Here is an 18725-nt window from a genome sequence, read left to right on the forward strand (position 1 = left end):
TTGTTGAGCTGTTATTTGCTAAATTCCACGTTATTATTGTTGTTCGAACCGAGCTGTTAGGGAACACGTTTGAGCGCGGAAAGAGGTGCCTTGCTACTCGCTATCAGAGGCATCGAGACAGACTCTTTCGGGATGCTCGGCAGGAGTGGAAGTGAGGCATCGGTGAGCAAGGTTTGGGCCTCATGAACAAAGTCTTACATGGGGTCCTGGAATGGGTACTCATGTTTTGTGCGGGTGGGTTTCACCCACTCATGTCTATCCATGATGATTTTTGGGATATTGTACCCACTCATATCCACTCTTTTTTTCATGCTTTTTGAACGAAGTATGCCACAGTCTGATGGTCATGAGACTAGTTTTTCTTTGTTTTAATTGTAAATTTTCAACCTACATATCATAATTTACCGTGGTCGTAGAGTGGTTCAGTGTTGCGCATGGTGATTAGTAATATAAATCGATTTATCCTCCGATGTTGAGTACCCACCCATATACGGCCGCAAGGTTATTGGCATTCCCATCCTCATCCATACCCATGTGAGTTGGTGTGCGTATAAATACCCAATGTAGGGCTCTGCTCCTGAACAACGAGAGACAAAAAAATTTTCCAGCATAAACATAAATCCTCTATGAGGCTTCATTTGAGTTCACTTTTTTATTGTTTCTTAAAATAAATTTTTAATAAAAAATAAAAATTTATATTAAAAATTTACTTTAAGAAGCAGTAAGAAAATCATCTCAAATAAAATCTAAATATGTATATTTATTTATATAAAATTTATTTATTTTTTTATTTATTTAACTTGATTTTGTACATAAGTTGAACTTATATATAACAGGAATAAACATACAATACGAGCTATACAAATAGGAAATCTTATTTTTAAGGCAGTAAAATCTATGTGATATCAACATATTTTTTACCAATATCTTCAGTTTTTTTTTTTAAGTCATGTGTAGTCGTCAAACGCCCATCTCTACTTCAAAGCTGGCGGTCTATTCTTCCCTTAACATTTATTATAGTTTTCCCAAAAAACTAGCTTTTATCTTGTTAGAAACATGTCTAAAATAATTCTGATGACTTCAATGCAAATGTGGATGATAGACATCACTCATGTTTACACTCAATGGGCATACTTGTGTTAGTTCAAATATAAAAATTATAGATATAAATTAATGAATCTAATAGTATAATTATCTAATGGGTTGTTTGTTTTGAAGTAAAGTGGTGTAAAGTAATTTTTAATATTGATGTTTGGTTGGATGAAAAATAAATGTAAATCTAAGTAAAAGGAATGCAATATAAAGTGTTTTAATTAAAACAAACTCGCCTAGTTTTGAATGAAAACTATTTTCAACTTAAGCAAGCTCTCTTATCACCGCTAGCCACCACCAACTGAGGCTACTCTCAACAATGCCTAACGCCGCCCGATGCCAGTGGTCGCCTGCTAGGGGTGTCAAATCGTGTCCATGTATCGTGTTCGAGTCCAACCCGATTTTGACCCGCCAGTTTTTTATCAGACCCGGTTTTGGATTCATCTCCCTTTTTCCAAACTGAACCCGGCCCAAAATATACTACATTAATTAAATTTGAAAAAAAAACTATATAATGAATTATTACTGCAACATATATTGGTATTTGACAAGTGGCAAAAGGTAAATTTCATTAAAAACTTTACAATTTTTACATTTTTACATAACACATTACAATTAAACTCAAACTACATAACAACTTACGAGCTCAAATTACATTTTACAAGCTTAAATTACAAACTAAACAATCTAAAAATGCAAACTCAAATAGTCAAATTACAACTTACAAACTCAAATTACAACTTACAAGCTCAAACTTCTCTTCAAGTTGAATTAACTGCAAAAGGAAGATTGCTAAACACTTAAAAAGTTTTAAACATATATAATTTTAAATTATGATTTATGAAATAGACTAGAAAGTTTTAATGAATAGTTCAATAATTAATGAAAAGTAAGTAATGAATATATGATTTTTCTAATTCTCTATTACCATCCAAGGCGGCAATTTGCATTAAGCTTAATTTAGTATATCTTAGATAATACACTATCTGCTCTTGATAGAAGCTAACATGTATTTCATATTTTCATGTTTAGCATTTACTCTCACCACTAACCACAAATACATAGGCACAAAGAGGTAACAAAGCGACAAGCCCTAAAAAATCCATGATGAGTGATGCCAGCTAAACCCGCTCGAATTTATACGATTCTTTAACAACATAACTGGAAAAACTCTAAAATATGCAAAGCCTCAAAAAATCAAATGGAATCATGGAAAAAAAAAGATGCCCTAATCGGCATATCAATGGCTCAAAGCCCTCAAATCTCAATGCAAAAAGACAAAGACTGAAGAACCAAAACCCTAACTGCTTTAAATTGAAAGGAATAAATCTCTAAATCGAAAGTGTGAATAACTCTAAAATCTAACTGGCAGAACTCATAAAAGTATAAATGATAATACACAGAGGGATAGAGTCACACAATGCACTACAGGATTAAGATAAAGGATCCAATGAGAAGTGAAGGCCTGAGAGCTCCAGGCAGGACTCAGGAGTCCGAAGGTGGAGGAAAGGAAGGCAGAAAGCCAGAACTAGAGAGGTGAGAGCTCAGAGCATCGAAGACTAAAAAATTAAAATGAAATAAAGAATATGCTAAACCGCTATGTCACAACCCAACCCGACTAGAACAAGTCTTATTGTGTTAAGCTGTCATAAAAAAATCCTAAGATCTGATTTTAGAATTATTTCAGATTTTTTTTCAATGTTTATTGAATAAACGACAGGCTACACAAATACTAAAACATCCAAATATTAAAAAAAAAACTTATCCACCAGGTCATTTCATCATAATAAATATATACACTACAATATATGGCTATAGACAAGAGTTACAAAATTGAAAATTTAACTATCCATGATTATATAAAAATTAAAATAGAAAAATATATATGATATCATATTTGATCATGAACTGCTAGTTCACAATCTCTTTCCCCTTCCCAAATCCTTAAAAACCAAAAGCAAACCTGCAGTGAGCTACAATAGCTCAGCATGCCACATAAACCAATTTAAAATTTTCAAATATTCCTTTATCAAATATTTTATTAAATATTTAAAAATAATTAAATGCAATTTAAATAAATCACTATACTAAGAGATGTATAAAATACATAATAATTATTCCTTGATTCAAATAAAAATATTAAATAAGTAAATAAATTAAAATTCATATCACATTTCCCTGGACCCAAACAAAACCTTAAAGGATTCTGGAACCTTATGACTCACTTTTTATTTGTGCTTATAGTACCATAATATATCACATATTTCTATCTTAGACAAAATCTCAAAAGATTCTAGCCCCTTATAACTCTTAGTAATTTCCTGACATAAATAGAATCTAAGAGGATTCTGACCCCTTATAATTCTCTGCAAATATAATTTAATCACATATGCATATATATCATCATATTATTGCAGTTAAAGAGTAATTGAGCATGTATCAAAATTTCAGTATAGCATAATCGTAGACAACAAAAAATTCTATTAGGCAAAAATGTACATTTTCAAAAAATTATCAAATTATGAGAGATTGTGTAAAATGATGTTTTAAGACTTTTATTATACACCACTATTTTCTTAACTTACATATACTTTTTTATTCAATAAAAATATCATAAATTTCAAAACCCTCATTGTAAAATTTTCAAAAAATATTTAAAATATGCATAATCGTAATATCCATAACATTTAAAAAGTTACGATGTGAAAGTTTACATATGCAAAGTTATGTGCATGTTTCTCTAACGAATATAAAATTTTAATTGAAAAATTCACTAAAAATGCTCATTTTTAAAAATTGAGATGGACATAATGTGACTTACCTCAAGACAAACAAGTTTTTAACTAGGCCGATAGGCAAAACCAGGGCGAAGTCGCCCAAAATCTGGCTTTCCTCTATCTCTCTCATCTCTTTCTCTTAATTTCCCTTTTCTCTTAGTTAGCCGTGAGTTTAGTTTCTTAGGGAAATGAGAAATATATTTATAGTGCTTTTAGATATTTATTTTTAATTATTAAATAATATATAATAATGTTATTATAATTAATTTTAATAGAAAATTTATAAAAATTATATTAGGGATTCCAAAAATTAAAATATATATATATAAATTAGCTCATTTTATTTAATTTTTTTTTGGTGAAAATGGTTTGCAAAACGAACACCTAACTGTTCCAAAAATCCCACTTGTACTGACATGTGCATATTTCTTAAAATTTTTTAATAATACCCAAAAATTATTTAAAAAATAGGTTAATTAAATGTTTTGGCCAAAATGAATCAGAATAAACTTGGATACAAATGCCTCATGCCAAATTCCTTCTCCTAAGTAACCTCTATAGTAGTTCTATGCTTCCACTATACTTTGACCATAGAAATAAGCTTGATTCTCATTTTTCTCACATCATATGTCAAAATCCTTTCGGGTTCTTTCCTATATTGAAGAATTGGATGAACCTCAATATCCTCCGTATATAATCTCTTTCTAAAATAAGATACCCACTTTCTCAAAAAAGATATATGAAACACACTGTGTATATCAGACATATGATCATGTAATAATAACATGTAAGCATAACTATCAATCCACTCAATGATCTCAAAAGGTCCAATGTACCTTGGAATGAGCTTACTGATTCTCCCATATCTACTAACACCTTTCATAGGCTGACTTTGACATAAACTAGGTCGCCAATCTGAAACTCGTAGTTCTGAGACTACCAAATGAAACATCTAAATCCACTTATATAAATAATTAAAATAATTAATATTTTCATAAAATATCTAATTTCACTTATATAAACTCCCATTTCATTTAGCCAAATCCTTAACAGAGAGCAACTTTGGTTTTTAGGGAGGAAAAAGAGGAGAGAGAAAGGGAAAAAACTTGGTTTTGGGTGATTTCGAGCCGTTTTCGTCCGTCGTCCCAGTTGAGAAACTTGTTCGTTTGACTATTTTCTTAATCACATATCATGAAATATGTATTTTATGAGACTATGTTAATAGTTTTGGGAGTATTGTGAAACCTCTTAAGTAAAAAGTAGTTAAAATCTTAAACCTCAAGACACCTTTTGGTGTAATGGTTAGAATTTCATTTAAGAAACTTTATAGTTAAGTGTGCTCATCCTAGAGCAATTCTGGGACGGGTGACCTACTAGAAAATTACACCAATAAGATAAAACCTTGAGGCTCTTAGGTCAAAGCAGATAATATCTCGATCGTAAGAGTTTGGGCTGTAACAAATTGTATTAGAGAAATACACTAGCTGGAAGATGAGAATTAAGTGCAATTCAAGATAAAGTATTACGTCATTGGAGCCATCTATTGAATCTTGTAAGTGACAAAGTGCTACGTGACAGGAGCTACCACTTGAACTTGTAGGGGCCACCGCTATAATCTTATTTATCTAGTGGATGATTATAGGATGTGCTGACGAGGTCGTCAATTACTTAAGTGGGGGAGATTGTGAAACTTATTAAGTAAAAAGAAGTTAAACTCTTAAATATTGAAGCGTTTTTTAGTGTAATTGTTAGAATTTGATTTAAGAAACTCTGTATATAAGTGTGCTCATCCCAGAGCAATTATAGGATGGGTGACATACTAACAAATTACACCAACAAAACAAAATCATAAGGCTCTTAGGTCAAAGAAGATAATATTTTGATAGTTAAGAGTTTGGGTTGTCACATGCTAAACCTAAATCGTGGACCCGAGGCATCGACCATTCAAGCTGTCGTGACTCATGAGTCACGGGTCACTTACATGCCAAAGCGGGTTAAAATGGGGTCTAAATATAGTTTCTAGATTGATCCAAACTTTACCCAGAAATTGAAACATGTCAAAATCTGAACTCAAACACGATCCATTCTTAAATCGGGTTGACCCTAACTCAAAAAAATCAAGACCAAGTTTGAGTCAGGTTTTCATATCGTGTTAATTTTTGACACCCCTATTGCCTGCCTCCGCCACCACTTGTCATGGACCTCCCCCTACCACCTGTAATCGCCACCCTTTATCGCAACTTGACATCCAATGTTGCCTCGTTACTGTTCACTATCACCCACCACCGACCCAACCACGACGCCCATCATCTCCATCATCTTTGGATATGCACTACATTTATTTTACTTCAAATCAAATAAAAAAATATTCACATGCATTTATTTCACACTCATCCAAACAACAACAAAAATACATTTCTTTTACAATTTATTCTTTTTAAATTGTATTCTTTTTGCATTACATTCATTTTTTAGCAAACCAAACAACCCCTAAGTAATATTATTTTCAAAGTAACCTCAAATAAAATAATTTAAATAGCCCAGATAAGGTGGCAAGTTCATCAAAACAATATATTGTTAGTCTATGTGAAATCTGATAACGATGACCAATCGAATTGTGTTGTTGCCTCGAACCTCAAGTCAGTTTCTTGAGCTCCTTGGGGGAGTGCGGGGTGTTTAAAACTTTCTTGGGTTCAGGCTCTTTGTACCTTTTTTTTATGCAACGCCCTGACACTGTGTACTCAAGTGCCTCGACGTTGTGTTGCCAAGCATTCCAGCGTTGATCAATAGAGAGTAGAGCATCGTAATGCTCTAGATTCTACACCACAACATTGTGTGTTTGAGCACAACAACATCATTAGATAAGCTTGAGCACCACATCGCTTAAAGATCGTGTCACAGCGCTTCGATGCGTATTAGACAGTTTTCTTTCTCAAATTTTCTCAAGGGTTGCGTCCCTTGGAGTGATTAACATGACGTTCTCTTATATTGTGAGTAGTCAGAATAGTAGAGAGTGAGAACGGTGCTTGTAAAAAGAGAAGTAAAGAGAGAGTGAGTGAGAAGAGAGATATATACTTATTTCTTCCTATTTTCATTGTGAATTTCTTCGTGTGGTGTGGCTCCATGGTTTTTCCCTAGTTTGGGTTTTCCACATTGAATTCTGGTGTCTTTTACTTTCAGCTGCTTTACTTTCTTGTTTATTTCATCGCGGTTATATCTTGACCGCAGGCGCGGGCGAGCGCGGCGGTCGGGCGCGGGCACGCAGGTGAGGTCCGGGGGGGGGGGTCATTCGAAATTTGAAGTTCAAATTAAGTAGAAAAGGGAGGGAAGGTGGGCAGGCTAACTCAAAAGGGGTTTGGTTTTAAGTCTGATAGGAGAGGGAGGAGGGGAGATAGGGTTCAACCAAGGGAAGAAAAGCCAAGTTTGAAAAGTAGGGGTATGCTTAAGAGGGAAAAAACAACTTAAAATCTGAATTTCATTCTTAGATTTTAAATTGTAGTGATTTGGGATTTGAAATTTTAAATTTAATTCCAAAAGGGGGAAGGGGAGTTAATGTGGTGAGAGGGGCTGATTAATTAATTCACATAGTGGGATATGCAATTAGAGAATTAATTAATTAATAGGGAGAGAGAGGGGGACCGGCCACTTGATTGGGGAGTTGATTGGATCTAATTTAGGGAAGGGTTATAATTGGAAAGGGGGAGAAAGGGAGGGCCGACCATGCAAGAGGGAACTTGATTGAGATTTTGAAACCTTTTCAAACATAGGGTGGTATTTAAGGAAAAATAATTCGAGGAGAATCTCTATTTAATTTCAGTTTTGAAATTAATTGGAAAGTTGTCAAATTATATCAATCTTATTTTTAGGAAATGATTCAAATTCAAATAAATTTGAATTTGAAATTTGAAATCCTTCCAAACTTAGGTTGATCCAAAGTAGGCAACTCTTCAACTTTTTCCCTAATAAAAATTTTGAGAAGAAAGGAAGGATGGAGGGGGAGAGTAAGGCCGACAGGTGAAGGCTTGGGTGGTTGTGGCCGGTGGCTAGTAGGCTTGGGGTTGTGGTGGCTGGCGGTTAAGGGGAAGGAAGGATGGGATTGGTCAGCCCGCCTTTGGGGCAGCTTTCCAACTACTCCAGGGACATGTGGCATTCATCTAGGAGCTCCCACACTCGATCTTAGCCATCTATCCAACCTGGGGATGTTTGAATAAAGAAAAAGTGCCCTAATAAGCCACATTCTTTTCTAGCCCTTCTCTCACCACTTCAAGCCTCTCCATCTAAGCTCTCTGCTCATTCAACCCCTCAACCATCTCCTCTTCACATCCTGACCAAAACCCGACTGTTAAACTCCGCCGGTGAGTGTATTCTGGCGAACTCAAGTTCAAATCCATCTAAGGCTTATTCCAGGCGATTTGTGGCGTGTGAGAGTGTGGATTTAATTAGGAACTTAATCATGGATAGTCTACAAGATCAGAGTTATCCTTAACGGTTCAATCCGTCCTTTAACTGAGGTATAAACTCAAACCCTACGTCTAAGTACACAAGATTAAATAAAATTTTCTACAGTACATCTTGAGCTATGAAATCAACTCCCCATTGATTATGTTCATTTTTAGTATTTATGTTTAAAATTTCACAAACTTTGACCATCTGGATTGGGAGAACGAGCGAAAAAATGGATTTAGGGCGTCATTCATTGTCTGCTGCGAATGTACATTTTTTGGACCGTTAATCATGCGATTAATAGTCCATATCTAGCCATTCTGTGGCTTGATCTGATAGTGTGATCTTTCTTTTTCTTGATTCATCGTTCGACGGCATCTAGGCCATCCATTTGAAATCGTGGGATCGAAGCTAGCCGCCGATCTCTCCTTATAAGATCGGATCACGGGATCCGATCCGAGCCCTTGGTCTTAAATCATGTGAGATCCAATGGCTAGGTGTGATGTCGTGCTGGATAAGTGAGCGGGGCCCACTTGACCGCCATCGCAAACGATTGGTCCTAAATGCCGCCGTCATGTTTTGCTGGATGAACTAGAAGCCGCCACGTAGCTTCCGGCCGCCAAATTCATTCAAAATGACTTAAAATTTATTTTAAATCATTTTACATTCAAAAAAAGCTAAAAATTTATTTTAAATAATAAAAAAATATGAATTATATATTAAACATTCTAGAATTTAAAATCTTCTATTTAAAATATTATATATATATATATATATTAAATAAATTATCTATTTTTAAACATATATTTTATACATATATAGGTTCATACATAAATTATTTTGAAAACTATTTTGAAATTATATATATATATCCATAGCTTTTGAGAGATTTATTGAAATTCTAAGCATGGATTAAGTCTATTTGAAAAGAATTAATGGGGATGATTAGTGAATATATAATCATTGATTGATTGCTAACTAATCTTATCTTAATTATATGTCTTTTGTTTTAGTCTTTGCATGCTTAGGAAGCACACACCACTTAGCCTAGGCTCTCCTAGTTTAAAGGACTTGATTTTATGTGTTTATTTCATGCTTATCTAAGGGTTAGAGACTTAGATTAAACCCATTTTAACCTAGTGTCATTAAGGATAAAAATTAAGGACTTTGATTAGAAAACTTAGAAAATTCATTGTGATTAGGATACACCTCACTTGAACTTGAAATTTAAACACTTTAAACATAGTGACATTTTCAGCCCTTAGAGACATTTTCTCTGATTTTAGGATTAATTAAAATATTTAATTAATTAATTCAATAATTAAGCCTCTAAACATCCTAGAAATTATAATAAATCAAATTTAAACTCAAAAAATACAAACAACCCCTCTAACTGACCATAATTAAACCCTTAATAAAAGAAAATTAAAACTAATTTAATTTTATATAAATTTAAAGATTATTTTAATTTTAAGTGAAATTTAATATTTAATTAAAATAAAATAATTCATAATAATTAAAATTTCCAAAAAATTCTCAAACACCTGGGAATCTCTCCTTAGGTCATTCCTGACCCTTGGAGTTGATTTAAGGGAGTTTGGAATTCATTTGAAGCAAAATCAATAAAATCCCTCTAATTAAGTAATTTTGAAAATTCTATAAATACCCAAAATTTAAAAAATTCATAACTAATTCAAGAAAAATCTAAATTAGTAAAACTCAATTCAATTCAACGCATAATAATGTATAATATTTATTAAAAATATTGAAATTCCAGAAAATCATTAAATCTGAAAAGTTAACAAATCGGTAAAACTTTGGTCAAAATCAACTTAAAACTTCAAAACTTCATAATAAAATGTAGAAAAATCTAATTTTAGCGTACTTACTGTCTAATTGATCGTATTAAAATATTAAGTTTCTAGAAAATACTTTTAATTAAAAAGTCAATTTTTAACCCCTTAATTAAATAATTAAAATAATCCTAAATTCCAAAATTCAATATTTAATTCCAAACTCCAGAAATTATTATTTTAATGTTTAAAACACTCAACCAACCTTTTAAAACACAAAAACCATCCTAAAGATGAAGTTTATTAGCTGGATTACTCTGGGCTGCGGGGCTACGTGTCCTAAGGAGGCTTGTTCCTCGAGCATGGTGGCACAACGCCACGAATGGATTCTAAGGGGTGTTCAAACTTAAAATAGATTAATTATTAATTATTTAACCATTTAAAATCCATAATTAAACCACGTTAATCTGGTTTATCGGCTGGACTACTCTGGGCTGCTTAGCCCCAAGGAAGGTGAAATAAACTTTACGGCCTCGGTGTGAAACAAAGATAGTAATCTATTAACCTCTAAAATATATTTGATTTTTTTTAATATATTAATATTTAAATTCTAACATAAATTTCTCCTTATGCCTCAACAAACTCAAAATTTTAGATAACTCTAACTAATCACCCAACCTTGGATCTACCCCAGCCACACGACCTTTTACACACACTTTAGATAGTTTGCTAGGATAACCAACTCTAGATCTAGGTTAGGCCGGTGTTTACTTTACTGCTATGTTCCAGATGTTTCATGATTTTACTGCATGTTGTGAATGAAATTGCCTTGCTATGTCTACTTACTTTTTTTACTGTACTCTATGGATGATTGATATATTTGGCGACTAGATTACCCCTAGGATAGGTATGATCTGGATTTTCACACAGTTTTTTGCAGGTGGCCACGCTCATGTAGGGCAATACAGAGGGGGCTAAGTCAATAAAAAAATAAATTATTATAAATGCTTGCACAGGTACTTCAGTTGCTAAAGCCCCCAAATAATAAAAAGAGCATGGCCAGTATGTTTATTTATTTTTCTGCACATTTATAACTGCTTGGAAATAAATGCTTTTGATTCATTAACTACTTAGGATAACCTTGCAGGAGAGTCTAGAATTTTTCATTTTCATATAAATATAATTTGTGTAAGTGTTAAGTGTTGTGAAAGTAAAGTTTTGAGTTGGGATACATAGGCCCAAAGCTTGGACTCCAAATAGAAAAGGACACCCTTTAGGGGAGTAGCCCTTTTCTATTTGGAGATCCAAATTTAGATCACTTCTTTCCTACCCACAGAGGAAAAAGTGGCCTTCCCCTTAAAGGAAGTGCCATCTTATCTATTTGGGTAGACTACTATGAAGAATCCAAGGAGCATGAAGAAAAGGAGCCCGAAGGAGAACAAGAATGAAGAATTGGAGACAAGGGTATCCCACTCAAAACCACTTGCGTCACTACTAGATTAAGAATCTGGGTTGTTGTCAGTGGCGCCCGACCACTTTACTTTCTGCAAAATTTTGGTTTGTAATAAGCAAGGCAACTTTGCCTATGGACATTTATTAATTAATTAATTTTATTTGATTTGTTAAAGTGATTGCATATAGAACTACCTACTTTTCTTAGTTTCTTGGAGTTTGTGTAACGCTTTTATTTTTTCCTGGACTCGTGAGACTCATGAGGGTGTGAGAATTTTATACTCATAATTATAAAGTTTAAAATTTTAGTGAGTCTAAATAACATAGAAAGATAATAAATTAAGGGAATTAGCCGGGAATCGACCTCGGGGTCGCATGCATATTCTTGCATTATTCTCTCCTTGCTTAAGGGCCCTTCCCCGCTTGCGGGTAGAGTCCAGATAGTCTAACCTATGAGGACGAGATGCCAGACTTGGGGAAGCCCGGGCTTCTAAAAAATTATTTTCTAAGCCTGTTTTTAAAATTTCAAGCATATTTGATTTGAAGTTGTCAACCAGTATGTATTGCATTATAAACAAATTAAAAAGTCAAAATTTTAATTGAATTAGTCCTTAGCATTTTGCACCTAACATAAGTCAAATGGGCCAATTAGGGAAATCTCTAGATGTCGGCTCTAACTCTCCAAAACTTTAAATAAAACCTCATTCTGGCCCTTTGGGGCCATACAAGGTTCTCTTTAGCATCTGGTCACAATATTTAAAATGAATTTCATAATTCTAAATCTGAACATTTTTATGAAATTTATTTTCACCTTTCAAGGTGATTTACTTTTTCTAACGGGATGATTCGATTTTAGAATTAGAATTTAATTTTAACTCCCAAAGAAAACCAAGCTTTTCAAAACCAGTTTTTTCAAAATTCCACCAACAAAGAGATAGCTGTCCAATAGTAAAATACACTCAAGGAAACTATAAAGAATATGACGGGTATTAGTTAGCTTGTAGCTAATAATGATTAGGTTCATGACTAAAGAAGGCTAGTATGCTAACAAGTTCAGTGATCCGCTCGTAGTTAGTAATGATAGAGGCATGCAATAAAAGTGGTCTTTCCCCAGTATGGATGCATCAATTTATCTACAAATAAAGGTGAAAGATACATAGCAAATGCAAATATGTATGAGCCCCTATAGAAGAACCATTATATGCACTATATGTTATTTGTGGACAAATACAAAAGGAACTATAATAAACATAAGCTCCCATAAATCATCATAGGAGACCTGCCATATTCACCAAATGCCATCTATGAGGAAAATTCAAAAGGATTATAGTAAAATGCAGGCTCTTACGAACCGCTGTGGAAGACTCATTATATACACTAGATGTCATCTACAAGCAAAATACCAAAAGGCCACATCAAAAGCAAGCTTCCACGAGTCACTGTGGGAAACTCACTTCGTATATAACATGTTATATGTGAGCAAGTAAAAGAGAACTGTAGTGCATGTAGTTACCTACGAGTAAGGCCGGAGATTAGTTAGTGCACTACATTCTACTTTCATAAATCATACAAGTAGTGCATGATAATCTGCCTGTATGAAGCAGCGAACAATTTTATTCAAAAGTTGCTACGGCACGCCACTGGATCCACAACACTCATACAAGTGGATAGAAGGCATGTTCAAACTCTCAAATGGAATGTTCTACATGTTCAAATGGAAGTTGCGTGCATAACTGAAATATCAAAAGTACTCCTGCACATGCACTGTAGTTTGTATACATATAGGTACACAAGGGGTAAATATAATCATAAACCTACATGGGCCTCGGCGTGCATGTTATTGGTATACATGTGACATCTAGGGATGCTACGTGGAGTAAATGATGAATCTAAGTTTGAACCTGATCATTCACAATACAGTTTGAATCATTAAATAAATAGGCGGTCATGAGGTCGACCGGAGTATTTATTTTATACATTCATATTAGGCCTTTAAGGCCCCTTTTATAGGAAAGATTCATCGATAAAATCATACACCCACATGGGCCATGACGAGTGTATTATTGGTACTTATTAGGGTAGTTATTTTATAGGAATGACATCGGGTTGTATCTCCAATTTATGAATTGTAATATATGGAGATAATCTTGACATTCTTTAATAACTTTATATAAAGTAATCTTTAAACTTTGAGAGCAACTCAATCATTTTATTTGCCTCATTCTCATTCAATAATGAGCTAACGAAGAGTGGACAAGGGTCTTTATTATTGCCCAAGATTATTTCTTTAAGATCATTTACTATTGATTTAATTTCCACTTCAAACTCAAGAGGCACGTCATTAATTATAGATTCATCAAAATCATTTGAAGTCTCTAAATAATATTCATTAAAATATAACTATTCTTCAATTTTCTCATTCCTTACACCCGCTTTAACATATAAAGCATAAAATAGAAAAGGGTGACTAACCCAATAATAGTGTTACCTCTAATGATGTACATAAGAGAGGAGAAAATAATATTCCTACTTCATTAGACTACAAAATTTGAGTGACATAGTTCAAAAGGGCACAATCATGAGTAACTTCACTAATATTCTAACTAAGCAATGAATGGGCTGAAATGAAATAATGCTAGGCTTTGAAGGTTTAGGTTAGTAGGTGGGAGGGAAATTGATAATTTTACTTTTATTTTCCAACTTGCTCTGTAATTGGGCCCATAAAAAATATTCAATATATCCATAGAATTTATGGGTGTCCGAATAAAAGAAGTGTATTCATCAAATTCAAAATTCTAAGTTTATAATTTTTATCAATTTCCATAGAATTTATAGGGTCCCACTTACCCCTAATATAGCATTTATTATCTACTACCTCCTTTCCATTAGAAAAAAAATTCTCTATCCATATTTATAATGGTAGCATAGACTATTCACAAACATTTTCCCTACCCCTACTTGTAATTATCAGAATGATAAGGTGGCTTGGATTTTAAAAGACCCTCTCAAGCATTAGTTGTTAGGTCACAACTAAATAAGCAAACTTGGATTCTTCATAAGAAGAAATGAATATGCTCTTATCAAAAGCATAGGAAGGCCTCTTCTTTCCAAACATTTAGGGCCCATCTATCTTGAGAGGATTACAAAGAAGAAAAGATTGAAGGAAATGATATGTTGTGAATGAAATGTAAAATGTAACCCCATTTTATTACTTGAATAAGCATTGTGGCACTACAAGAAATGGTACTGTGGTGCTTAAATATGTACAACATGATAAAATTGTCAAATTGACCAGCACTGTAGTGGTCTTGGCTATGTTGCACAATAACACTCATTTTTGGAATTTGTAGCATCGCTATGGAGTTTGCAACCGCTGTAGAGTTTGGCATAGGTAAGTGTAGCAATGTTTGTGTTAGTAACCACCATGACACTATTAATAAATCAATAATTAAGGTTTAATGGCATCACGGCGCTAGTTATCAGCATTCTAGTGTTTACCAAAGTTTCATAACTAAAGTTTTGATTGTACAGTTCTCTTTTGACTTGGAAGAACCACTTTTTCTTTAAACATAAATGTTAGGTGATGCGGTGCTCAAATAATCAGTACCACGATGCCAATTATCTATATAATTAGTGGTTCAAAATGAGCATTTTTTATTTTTAGTGTTACATCGCTTGCTTTCAAAAATTGCGGTGCTTAAGAGAGTAGTGCAGCGACATTAAAGTACTCAGCGCTATGGTGATCAATTAAGTTTAAGCTCATTTCCTATTTACTAAATTTAGATCACTACTTTAATTATCAAGACAAGATAAAATGTAAAATATGTAAAGAATAATAACATGTGTAATATTACTCATGTAGATTTAAATAATTTAACATAACACATTAAACCTAATGTTGGGTTGTCTCTCTTAGAGTAGTAAGTTTATAGTTTTTAGCTAAGCTTACCTAAATTTATTAATTTGGGTGGGGTATATTGTTACCATTCTTCAAATGATTTTATCTAAGTTCTTTTTCTTTCTCTTTTGGGTTATTTTCAGTATAATTAGGCAATGATCCAAGAGGTCTACTACTAATTAAAATTGCAATCTATTATAATTAGATTTCTAAATTTTTAACTGAACCAACATGATTTTGCAATTGATCCCAAAATACATCACTAGATCTTCCAATGATGATTTTCTACTTCAAAACTGATTGATTAGATTAAATCCTAGAATATATGCATGTCTAGGATTAACAACAGGTTACTAGGGATTATTCAAATTTATCCCTTAATTATTTTGACTTGAATTCCATTGATTGCTACCAACATTAATTTTTGACCAATTAAAATTAGGATGGTTCCTCCAACCTTGATTATATGTATTGGAGTAGAAATTATTTTGTATTGTCTTCCAATCAAATTAAATTTTTAATCCCTTGCACATTACTATTTTCAATTAAATTTTGATCGTCCAATTACATAGATGATTCAGTTCCTAATTCTACATTTACTCCTATCATACTCAACTTCTTATAAATTATTGCAACTTGTGCAGTCAACATTGATAAAACATCAAATTCATATATTCTTGTTGCTCACTTATGATTTACTCTATCCATGGGCTTGTAAAAATTATTAGTAGCAATTTCCTTTATTAGTTCATATACTTCTTTAAATGTTTTAGATATTAATAAATCTCCAACTGCAACATCAATGATAGAAACCCTACTAATCCACTATAAAATGTTTGAATAACCAACCAATCAGGTAAAACATGGTGAGGGAATTTCCTAAGCATTTCATTAAATCTCTTCAAACTCTCATAAATTGATTCTCCTTCAAACTGGTTAAAAGAAGTGAAATCATTTCTAAGTTTGGAAGTCTTTGAAGGTGGGAAATACTTAGCAAGAAACTTATAAACCAAGTCATTCCATATGGTTATAGAGCCTGGGGGTAAAAAGTTCAACTACATCTTAATTTTATCACTTAGAGGAAATGAGAAAAACCTAAGTTTAATAGCATCATCATTGAGACCATTGCACTTAAATATTGCACAATTGTCTAAGAAATTGGCTAAGAGTAAATTGGGATCTTCAACAAAAGTTCACCCAAACTAAGGATTTTGAATTATTTGAATTGGGGTAGGTTTTAATTTAAAATTATTTGCTTGAATTGTAGGTCTATTAATGCTCTATTGAATTTCATCTACTAAAGGGTTAGCATAATCCCTAAGAGGTCCAGAATGATCTTGATCTTATATATGTTTGGTATTTTTTATAGTCTTTTTTATTCTTTGAATTTTTGAAAGAGTTCTTTCTATCTCAGAGTCTAACAACTAAGATTCACTTCTATATCTATAAAGCATACAACCATGACTATATAATAAACAAATAAAATAAAAAAAATAAATATATAAGTAGTTCTAATTATGTAATTAATTTAATAATATAACTAAAAATAAAAAAACAAAATACTTCCCTCGCAGTGGTGCCAAAATTAATGGGGGTTGTGAAGTGAACTTTTGAATTGTAAAAAATGTTTAGGGATATATCAACCCTAAATAATGCCTAGATTTTCTTTGATATAAAATTAGCAAAAACTATGCTTAATATATAAGTATATGTGTTGAATAAAGTAATAAAAAAATAGAGTAGAGTGTCAAACCCACTAGAAAATATTCTTACCTGCCATAAAGTATTACTATTTATTTTAATTGTAATAATTATCCCACTAAAATAAAAATAATAATTATGAAGATTCTATCACAAAATAAAATAATAAAAATATTTGATATAATATTTAATTTAAGTATTTTGGATTGATGATTGTAAATTTTATATATTTCCTAATGAGACTCTTAATTATTGATGTGATTCAAAGCATATGCATCCCTAGATCTCTATTGAGCTTGTAGGGGTGAAAATCACATCTGTTGATCTCTTATAGTTGTAGTATCTCCTCAAGAACCTAGAACATTTTATATCCTATATTTAGGTATGCAAACATCCTATCTCAATATTCCTGGTTATTTTTGCATTTCTCCATTGAGACTATATCTCACACTATATTTTAACTAAACATATGATTATTATGTGCATTAAATTAAGAACATGATCATATTAAAAACATCATTTAAAATTTATAAAATAAGAGTCTTCATTAGTACTTAACATATATTTTACTTCATCAATCCAAAATAAAATTATTAGCCAAACATAGAATAAATAATAAGCAAATTCATTTTCATGAAACTCATAGAAGAATGAAAATATAAGAGAGTGATATCACCAAAAAGAATAAAAATATTTTCTTTATCCTTCTTCTCCCTTAACTTTTATAGTTACTTCTAGAAACACAGGCTAAATACTTCAAATAATTGTCTTATACTTCCCTAGCCTCTGTTAGATTTTACTCTAAGAGGGAACTAGAGAAGTACTATAAGAAAAACTAAATTTTATACAAGTGACTGAACTCCCTTATAGACATAATATCATAATTATTTATAGGACAACAGAAATAGGCATCTAGCACTACGACGCTTGAAAGAGTGGCACCGTGGAGCCATTGAAGTGAACTAATGCCTCGACACTGAAATTTTTGCACCAACATGGTGCTTACTAATATGGATTAGTTACTTAATAAACAATCACATCTCTTCACTGAAAAAATGTCTCCAATATAAGTTATAAATATAACACCATGATAATGTTAACATTCGAGTGCTGCAATGCCCAAGTATAAAAAATGTCATTAACGAATGAAAATTTGCGGCACCGTATCATTTGAAAATAGAAAAGCCAATGCTACTAAACTCACTTCTTGATGTCGCATCACTAGTAATGCTATAATGCTAGTTGTGTTGATGCTACTATGCTGCAAATAAATAACTCAACACTGTGATATCCAATTTGTGGTGCCTTAGTGGTATAGAAGGTGGCATTACAGGTTGTTTCATCACACACTATGGTATTATAAGTTCCTTAAAATTTATGATATTTTTGAGTTTTTTTAACAAAAACAATTAACATAACACATTTTCATTTAAAATAAAATATGTAAAATATTTCATAATTTACCTTTATCATCATGTTGGGTCATTCTCGCACCACAGTGGACGTTACTTAGTAGTATCGAGATGCTAGTTCATATTATAACACCATAATGCTAATATGTTGAGCTCG

At 32.5% G+C, this 18725-nt stretch overlaps 1 non-coding gene across 1 annotated transcript; it reads left to right on the plus strand.

Annotated features, from left to right (window-relative positions):
• The first annotated feature begins 16313 nt into the window (after positions 1 to 16313).
• Positions 16314 to 16420, plus strand: LOC114579968. The gene has a single exon (XR_003701253.1). It is a non-coding gene; the product is annotated as a small nucleolar RNA R71 (small nucleolar RNA).
• The last annotated feature ends 2305 nt before the right edge of the window (positions 16421 to 18725 follow it).

The sequence above is a fragment of the Dendrobium catenatum genome, unplaced genomic scaffold (genome assembly GCF_001605985.2).
Source record: "Dendrobium catenatum unplaced genomic scaffold, ASM160598v2 fragScaff_scaffold_716, whole genome shotgun sequence".
In the NCBI taxonomy this organism is placed as follows: Eukaryota; Viridiplantae; Streptophyta; class Magnoliopsida; order Asparagales; family Orchidaceae; genus Dendrobium; species Dendrobium catenatum.